Here is a 10,564-nt window from a genome sequence, read left to right on the forward strand (position 1 = left end):
CTAAAGTAGAATAAGATTCAAGTTTTTCTTTATCACCTGTCATATGTTTCGAACATCCACTGTCAATGTACCATAGATTTTCCTGTCCTTCTGCATAAAACGCTATCCCACATCTTTCTGTCTGAGGTTCTTTTATTCTCCATTTTTTGGTGCTCGTGGCTTGTTCCTTTTTCTCCTGAAACCTGCTCCTGCATTCAGATTCTTTATGACCAAAATTATTGCAAATAGAACATTCAACTTCATTTTCAAGAACCGAAAAGTTGTTATAGGTCCTCTTTGTAATCCCTGTCATACTTCTTTGTTTTTGAGCTTCCCTAGTCATGATTGTTTTATATGCAACACATTGAGCTGCTTTGTGACCAAAGTTATGGCAAGAAAAGCATTGTCCATTGAAGAAGCTTCTGCGGTTATTGAATCTACCAGCCAACTGATTGTAATTTCTATTTTCATCTATTCTTGTGCCAAACTGAGAAGATTTTACCTGTGGTTGGTTGTAGCTTTTGTTCACCCTTAAGAAGGATTGTCCCTGATAGTTTCTGTTTGTAATTCGTCCCTGCTTTACCTGATTATCTTCATTGTTCTTCTGCTCATTTCTTCTTGCTGCATCAAGATAATTTTTGAGGTGGATGCTTGAGAGGTTTCTCCATTATAGCCCAAACCTGTCTTGTTTAGAGGAGACCGCTGCACATTGATAATCTCATCCAAAGTTTCAGATCCTTTGACAAACTTAAGATTAATAGCTTTTGTTTTCTCAATTTCTTTTCTGAGACCAACAATTTCACCTTCTAGTTTTTCAAGATGTTTTTCCTTTTCATCAATTTGAAATTGCAAAGTATCAATGATCACACTCTTTTCTTCTATGCATCTCTTGAGTCTAGTAATTTCATTATAGAGATTATCCACATCTACAGCATCCTCATAATCATCATCTTCAAATGCCATTAATAGCTTATATTTATTACCTTGTTCATCTTCATCACTGTTTGATAAGCCATCACTATCTTCATGGGTGTAGTAGCTTTTCTTATTTGCACTTTGTTTCTTATTCCATCTAGCAGGTTCTTTTCCTTTATTAGGACATTTTGCAGCATAATGACCTACTCTTCCACAAGCAAAGCATTTGAAAGGTAGCTTACCTCTGAACCTTCCAGCACCCCTTTGAAGATTTCTAACAAAATTTGATTCTTCTTCCTCTTCTTCTGGAACATGGCTTGCCTCATAGTAATCTTCTTTTCCTGATGCCTTAAAAGCAGCTTCCCTTCTGTCTGATGGACCTCCCTTTCTCATTTCATAAGCAGTTAGAATTCCATGTAACTGAGACATAGTGAGAACTTTGAGATTTTCCTTTTCTTCTATTGCAGATACTTTAGATTCAAACTTGGGGGATAATGATCTTAGAATCTTTGAACTACTATAGTCTCTTTTATTTCTTCACCCAAATTTTTCATACAATTAACAATCTCATCTACCCGAAGAAAATAATTTGCCACACTTTCATCATTATACATCTTGAGAGTCTCATATTGAATCCTGAGAGTTTGAAGTTTAGCTTCCTTTACCTGTTCATCTCCTTCATAGCTAGTGATCATTTTGTCCCATATCTCTTTTGCTGATTTGAAGTGCATGACCTTCATGAATTCTGTTTGGGATATACTTCCTAATAGAGTACTGACTGCTTTTGCATTTGTTTCATATGTCTTTTTCTCAGCTGGATCTGTAGGAGTAACTGAAGGAAAAGCATAGCCTGTTTCTACAATGTTCCAAACTTCTGTACCAAGAGATTGAAGATATGCAGTAACTCTTACCTTCCAATAATTGAAATTTGTTCCATCAAAAACCGGTGGCCTGATTGATGCTTCTTTCTCGTAGTTGCTCATGATGAATGATCTACCTTCAAGCGATCAAGCTTCCCTGAAGGACCTGCTCTGATACCAATTGTTGGAAATAATACTGAGAGGGGGGGTGAATCAGTATTATCAGATCAATCAAACCTTTTCAATGCTCAGAAACATATACGCTACTTCAGTTAAGTAAAACAGCGTGTACACGCTACTGTGACTAAATAAAACAGCGTATAAGCAGAAAACTCATAACTTAGTTAGCTTATTCTTCAGTTAAGTTCATCAGGACATTATTCAGCACATTAACAGTAAGCAGATGCAGTATAACAGAACGGATCAAAAGTCACACACATGAACACCAAGATATAAGGTGGAAACCCAATGTGGGTGAAAACCACCTGCTGCAAGTTATCTCTATCTTTCTTTAAGAAACTTCAGTTTACAATCTTTTGTACTGGTGCAGCCTTATACCAGTACGCAGGCTACAACCTGCAGAAGGCTACAACCTTCTCTCGTTCTCCAAACTTCCTTGGAAGGGAGCTCCAACCCCCTTTGTTCTTGTACTAGCCAAGATACTAGTACGTAGGTGCTGACCTACAATCTTCTTTTCTTCAGGTATCACCTTTCATACATTTTCAGACTTGAATATTCCTGAAGCACAACATTACAATCTGAAGACCACAATTCATTCAATTTCCACAACAGATCATTGAAGCATAAAACAACCAAACTCTGAATCACTGAACCACTGAACCCTGTCAATCACCAGTTATCAGAACACAGAGCAGACTACAGAACTCTGCAATAACTGTCAGACCCCACTGTAAACCCAAAAACAAGCTTCAAAAGATATACGCTACTTCAAGGAGCCAAACCCGCGTATACACGCTCTTTTACCGAAGCCAACCTGCGTACAGATCTAAAAATAAACTTTCTCAATTTGCAGCTGTACCAGACATTAGTTAGACCCAGAACATAGCATTGCGACAATATGCAGATCTAGAAATAAGCATAATCAACCATATCATGATAGTGCATTTCAAACCATTAGATCCCGATCTATCCTTAGATCTAGTCTTCCATCAACCAATGTGATCTCTCCTTGGCTTAGATCAAGCAACCCAGCACCTGCAAATCAGATCTCTTTCACTCTTAGATATTCAAGCCCTTGTCGAAAGATGATTTTGCCTAATGATCTTCTTCTCCTTATATAGTCTTAGGCCTAGCTCAATACCAAGAGCCAAAACCATAGTAACACAATACCATCAACTTCAAAACTAGGGATCGACACGCCCGTCGAGACACAATGGTCCGAAATCATAGGCACAACTTCCAAGGACTAACCACCATGGACCAAAGGAACCTTTCCACATACACGCGCTTTTTATGAATCGAACTAGCGTGTACACGCGACTTGGGCTTAACGAAACGGCGTGTATGAGCTTCCTTGGCATGCTGTACTGAGATCTGTCTTCTGATTAAGATGCCATCACTTGTACCAACCTCTGAGCACTTGTACCATCCTCTGAGTGAGTTGCCATCAAGGACAACACTTGAATCATAATGCCAACATCTTTGAGGGGTAAACCTCCTTTACATTACATAAATGAGAAATTCTTGGATGATTCAAATGACAAAACCTCCTTTCTATATATAGGAGTCTAAGGAGTCACAATATAACCCAGCCGACCTAACAATAATAATATAAAGCCACAAAAATAACAATAGAGGGATTCTATGGGGCACAGTAATAACAATATGGGGACAATAGGGGCACAACAATATTAATAAGGGATACAAATACAATAGTAATGGGGTAATCACTAGTATTATAGGGATCCAACACCTTTTCATCCCTTTTCAAACTCTCTAAACATGAAAAGGACTGAGTTATCTTTGTCATTAAACTCGTTAATACAATAGTGACAAACTTGTCCACGCAGACAAAAATGCGTTTCACTGTCACTAGACTCATTAAAACATAGCAACAGGTTTGGCTGAAGGGAAAAATATAGAACAATCATATGTTATCCTCCTCAAGCTTGACAAAAATAAAGAGGTACTGGTCAGCAACGACTAGGGAAAAAGGGAAGAAAACTTGAAAAATTTATCGTAGTAGGTCTCTCTTGAACATTACACTTTCACTCCATCACCATGAATGAGTCAGGTTGGGTTATTCCGTTCACCCGTCACTTCACCATTGGTCTTTCACACCATCCATTTTTTGGGTTAACGCCACCAATCCATCTCAGCGTCGTCGATATGTTCAAGAGAAGTCATTAATTTGAGAATTCACCATCCAATTAATGCCTCATCCACTGCAATACCTTAAACCTCCATTTTTCATGACCTCCATTCCTAAACCTTGTTTCTTCAGATCATTTTCACCTCCAGAAAATCATTTTCCTAGTTTCATGTCGTAGATGTGGGATACATTAAGGCCCTCCTACGATGAGTCACTTCTTGTCCACATCAGCTCATTATACAAGAAGTTGACTTAGAAACAACCCTTTCAGTACTTTGAAGCTTGCATGCCTCAATGGCAAGTTTCTCACTTCCAGAGATAGATTAACATCAATGGCCTTTGACCGAAATATTTTGCATGGTGTTCGACATCGGATCATATATTCACACCACGTGAATTGCACTATAGTACCTTGAGGGCCATTATCATTATCGGTGATTCCTCACACATCTATTAACAGCTTACATTATTGGCTGGTAATCAGGCGATGTATTTCCATGTTCGACTCTGGAACATCCCTTTACATGGATTGACATGTACATCGAGTGAATATTGAACGAGATTGAAGACCCTAGATATAGTTTCATCCATTCGGGCTATGATACATTCAGGGATATAAAGACATCAAATGTACACAGAAGCTGCACAGATAGTCATCCAAGCTAGGGATGATGACTCTACATTTGAAGAATCACTAGTCTGAAACTACAGATGATTATCTGTTCTATGTACATGAAATGAATTTATAAAGCTGAGAATGGGAATGCCCACCTCAGCTAGATCATAAAAAAAAATATTTTGATGATGTATTGTATTGTATCTTATACAGGTCACCTTCCAGTTTTGAAACCTCGAATCCTCATGTTAAAGCATTTCACCTGACATCAAGATGTATGACTTCATGCTTTAGGGGGCAACTGTTATAGACATATTTTGGCACTTCAACCCCAATCTTATATGTCGATAAACTAGGGATCTTTGACCACTAAAAGTGTTGTTTTTACCCTAAAATATCATGGTCAACTAATTACATCATTCCCCTAAAAAAACCATCTAGAATGAGCCTAAATTGGACCATACTGGTTGCTCCACTGTCAGGGTGCGATGCATATAGACTTCTACACTAGCCAAGTGCGACGCATACTGATGAGGCCTTCTGTAGGGTTCAATGAGAGAGGATGGACAAATGCCTGAGACAGTTTGCTAAGTGGATGCTCATGGAATCTTCTACAAACTTCTCATATGACACTTACCTCTCTGAATTCACCCAGGGATGAGTAAGAGATCCAAGAAATTTACAAGTGGAACCAAATGCAACAAGTGGAATGACACTAATCAAAAACCCAGAGATGACTCACACCCTTGCACACATATATAAATGGATCCCTCACCTAAGAGATCCAGAGGCTTGAATATTGTGAATTGCAAGTAGGTGTTGATAGTTTGTAATTGAGGAAAGAGCATTGTAATGTTGGTGTGATCTTGCTATTTCATTAGGAGAAGAGGGCTTGATGTTGGGAGGATGATGCTAGATCAGACAACTGGGTTGTAATTCTCCTTTCTATTTAATAAAGTTCTTCGAGTTTTCGTCCATATAACTATGCAATTGTGAATGTCTTATTTGTGAATGCCACTGTATGTTCATTATATTTCTGATTCCATAATGGTTATGATATAATAGATCAATTTTCTTTGAAGGTTATTTGTTACTGTCTTTCTACAGGTACTCTCCAAGCAGGATAAATACAGAGAGGAGTTGAAAGTTCTGTCAAGGGTGAGAGAGATCAAACAAAGAGTTAAGTGGAAGATCCAGGTTGGTTCCTTTGTCTTTCTCTTATCTATTATATATAGAAGAAATCATGAATTGCTTTAAACTGTTGTTTCTAGGATAGCTACCAAACCTAGAGAGCTAGTTGATCGAACAGACACTAGTTTTCCCATAAACAATGGGAGGATGAGAATTTTATACGAACGAATCTAGAACTACTCAAGCATTGAGGACAACAATTTTTGAAGGAGAGGAACATACTAGGTCCCTATACTACTAGTGTAACCCCTTATTGTTATTAGTGAAACCCCCTTATTATATTGTTGTGCCCATTTAGTCTCCATATTGTTATTATGGTGCCCCATAGAAGCCCACTATTATTATTCTTGTGCCCTTACATTATTATTGTTATGTCAGCTCTGATTATATTATGACCCCTTAGACTCCTATATAGAAATGAGGTCTTGTCATTTGTATCAATGAAGAATAGTTCATTTGTGTAATGTAAAGGAGGCTACCCCCTCGAAGAGGCTTATTTCTAAGGCGTTGATCTATCTTTTCTATCCTTTTGTGAGCTAGTTTCATAACAAATACGATAGATTCCTTCCATGAGATAGTGCATATGAATGGATCTACCCTTTTCTTCTTTCTTCACCAAAGATTTGATACTATGCTGGAAAATTAGAAAGGTAGTAAATATTATGTTGATCTTGATAATGACTTGTGATGTTTCTTGTTATTATAATTATTTATATCTTCTTTCTTTAGTTCATCAAGTAGTTACCAAAGATAGCAGTGAAAAAAAACAATGAACACTAGATGTAGGCACATGTCAGGGAAAAAACCCCCCTTGAGGAGAAAACCCAGTCAAAGTAATTATTCCTTTCAATAGTATTATTTGAGACTGTTCACCCTAGACCTTGATCAGACCTTTCCACACCAAATCAGCCTCTAGAAGATTGACCTCTTCCAAGCAACTTCAATTATGCAACAACTTACAGAACCCAACAACTTCTGGCAGCAGTCCTTTGTTTTCCCAGTCCAGAGAACGAAACAAAGTGAGACCACCACTAAAATTTTGATTTTTCTATTCTCCTTAAACTCCCTCATACTTGCATTCACTCCAGCTTCTCGGAAATAGACTTTCCTAGCTACCCGCTGCGCACTTCTGCCTAGCAACCGGATTTTCACACTTCTGCCTAGTAGATGAGAAGATGAGAAGTGATTCTTGAAATGATTTCATAGCCCTTCATTTTATAGGCTTCTTATGGGGTATAGTGGTATAGTGGGTCGAGGTTACATAATTCATATTTGACTTAATACTTAACAGATTTACATAATTCAAGAGCCCAAGAAGGGTCTCTTTAAATGTACAATAATTATATAGACCTAGAATAAATATTAGAAGTGCTCAATGGTGACTTTGACCTAAAACATGGTGACCCAAGCATGAAACCCATGCTTTAATAAGTCACAATAATAATAATAAAAGTTCTTTTATTTATTCTTTTAACAAGTACATTACATAATGACTCAAGTACATTATTAAAGACCAAACATAGTTACTTTTTCGAATAGCCATGACTGTATCGTACAAGTTAGTATAGGTAAGATGTAAGTCGACAGTCGGAAGGTCGGGTGTGAAAAATTGAATTACTTTGGAGGAGAGGGAAAGAATGAAATGATAGAGAAGGTTAGGAATGGAGCTTCGCTGAGAGCCTATCACCCTAATGGATGCATAAAAATCAAAATCAAAATCCATAGGATCATGGCATAATGAAAACCCTTTCAATTAATGCAAAAGAAATTTTAACCTTGCAGCACAATGGGAACTACTAGAAATCAACAAAAATGGTTTAGGCTCAAAGAAGCTTCAAGGTTTTTTACATGTAATGTTTCCAAAAGACATTAATAGGGCCTTCAGGTGATATAGTTGTGTTGACAGTGTTGGATACCATCAACATCTTGATTTGTGTAGCTTGGGAGGTACTTCAAGCCCTAGGGATGAAGGTTTGGAGGGAAAATCACGACAAGGGTCACTTGTGGGCTTGGAACCCAAGGTTAGGGTTTTGCACCCATCAGGATTTGGGCCAAAACCATGAATAATTTGAGCATGAGAAAATTTGAGGTGATAGAGGTTTGCGTGCTGATTTCAAAGCTCCAAAGGTCACTCAAATATAGGTCTAGAAACGATGATATGAATTTTTTAAGTTGACAATTAATTAGGGATTGTAAAGTCATGTAGGCTTGGTCAAAGACACATGTCTCTACATCAATTCATAGAGTCTTTCATTTATTGTATAAATAGAAGGTGGAGAGGAGGCTAAACAGCATCCATTTGTGTAACAGAACACAAGACAAGAGCGTGTTGAGGAGAAGACGATCTATGTTTTGGACAAAGCAACGAGGGAAAAGCCATCATGGAAGTTGAGGACTATTTGAAGGGAATGTTAGGGGTCTGAGTTACTGGAAAGAGTTCTGAATTGCATTGCTGGAGGGTCGAGGAAGAGGAGGTTAGTTTCACGTTGTTTTAGGGGTCATTGGAGGTGGGATAGTCACCATGAATGGTTTTCATAGGCCTTTTCTGAGGTCCTCTATGATGTCGCAGTAATAAGAGGAGGGTTGAGTGTGTTAAGGGCTTAGAAATACCCAGTATTACACTGAATAGGGAAAACCTTCCAATGGAGAACAGCCACACCAATTAAGGGCAAATATAGGCATATTTTTGGGTTGTTAGGGGACTGTGTTTTGTGCCCTAATTAGGCCCAGACTTGTAGCACTTAAGTAGACCTCATACAATGAGTTTATGATAGTTTTCTTGCAGGTGTTGAATCATGGAAATTGACCAGACTGGATCAGATTATATTGCAACTTATAAGTGCCATGTACTGAGGCCAACTTGGGATGTTGGAGACCTCAATTAGGAGTAGAAATTTTAGAGAAGGATTGGGCACCATTGTTCTGGTGGAGGTAAGCATGTTGATAGCCCAAAGTAGCCCTAGATGAGCTATATTGAAGTGACAAAGAGGAGCTAAAGGTTGGGTGAAGATTGGTGCCAAAGAGCAACACCTTGATGGACAAAGGTGAATGCTAACCTAACAGTTTGAAGATCGGGAATTAGGCCTAGCCAAAGAGTAGATTGGATCTACCTGTGTACATTCCACACATGTGACTTGTAGTAGTGTTAGGTGGAAGCCCTCTTGGAGTATTGATGTGTTGTCATTTGAAGGACTAAGGGGAAGCTAGAGAGAAGTATGGGAGAGAAGGACTGATGGGACAAGATATGACATTGATTTTGTGCATGTTGTTTGTCATTGTAGCTTGTATACCATAGACTATTGTATTATTCAAAATTGGTTTAATATAATGAATATTGGGTTGTACATTATTGGATAATTTTGTTAAAACTTGTGTATACTTGTGCATATGTGATTTACTACTTTATATTTTTTGTTGTGTAAAGTAGTTCTTGTTGGGTTTTTTGTTTCGATAGTGTTAGATATTTTAATATTCTAACCTAGACCCAAGATTTTGGAAATTCAACATGGTATTAGAGTGTGCCTGAGATACTTTAGAAGTCATTTAATCAAAGTTGTGCACAATGAAGTACATCTTAAGAGAGAGTTGGCCTGAGTGTAGGTGACAATGTCGAAGTTGCAAGCTCGTATCTGGTATGAGGGTAGGTTGGAGGGGTTGTCCAATTATAGTCCATGGAAGGGAAGGATCAAGTTGGTCTTACAAGTCAACATCATATAAGAGTTCACCGAGAAATCCATCAAGAAGCTAATTGGCCCAAAGGAGCTAGAAGTGTACGAGGATTTGGATACGAGGGCAAGAATGATCATCCTAGATGGTGTGAAGGATGCCCTAATACCTCATTTGTCCTAGAAGAACAATCCACATGAGATGTGGATGGATCTTTAAAATTTGTTGAACGAGAATCAGGTATTGGTATTAGAGGATATGTTTAAGTTCACCAAGATGATAAACGGTGAAAGTGTGACCCCGCATCTGACAACATTATGTTAGGTTAAATATGTGCTTGTTGCCATCGGTGTGACTATTTGATATGGAGCTATGGTAAGGATTGCCTTGAAAGGGTTGACCAAGCAATGTAAGCCCTTCATCAAAGGAATTGTTGCAAGAGAAAAGTTACCAGACTGGGATAGGTTGTGGGATGACTTCACTCAGGAAGAGTTGCAAGATGAGGATCTTCATCCAAAGAAGAAGTCTTTCGATGATGACATGGCACTTGTAATCAATTAAGCGTAAGAAAAAGAAGTACTTGAGTAAATTCAAGTGTTTCAACTCTAGCGAGATGGGTCACTATTCGTTAGGATATTCAGTGAAGAATAAGGGAGATGATGAGAAGAGGAAAGGAAAGAAGGTCGCTCGTCTTTCCACTTCATCTGAGATAGATGATCTCACTAGGACATTAGAAGAGGAGGACTTTGCTATGATTTCTCATTTCTTGTAGGGTACTATAAATGAGGATGGATGGTACATGGACAGTGGTGCGATGAAACATATGACAAGATCAAAGGAGGTTTTTTATACTCTAGCTGAATGGGACTCAAAGTTGTACATGGTGTTACATGACAAGAGTCAGTTGGAGATCTTAGGATCAGGTGTTGTGCCATTCAATATGGAGACATGATGTGTGATGCATGTCTAGGATGTACTGTTTGTACCAGGACTCATATATAGCAT

Source organism: Pinus tabuliformis, chromosome 2_2 (assembly GCF_031772625.1).
Source record: "Pinus tabuliformis cultivar Carrire ecotype Pingquan chromosome 2_2, CPIR1, whole genome shotgun sequence".
NCBI lineage: Eukaryota > Viridiplantae > Streptophyta > Pinopsida > Pinales > Pinaceae > Pinus > Pinus tabuliformis.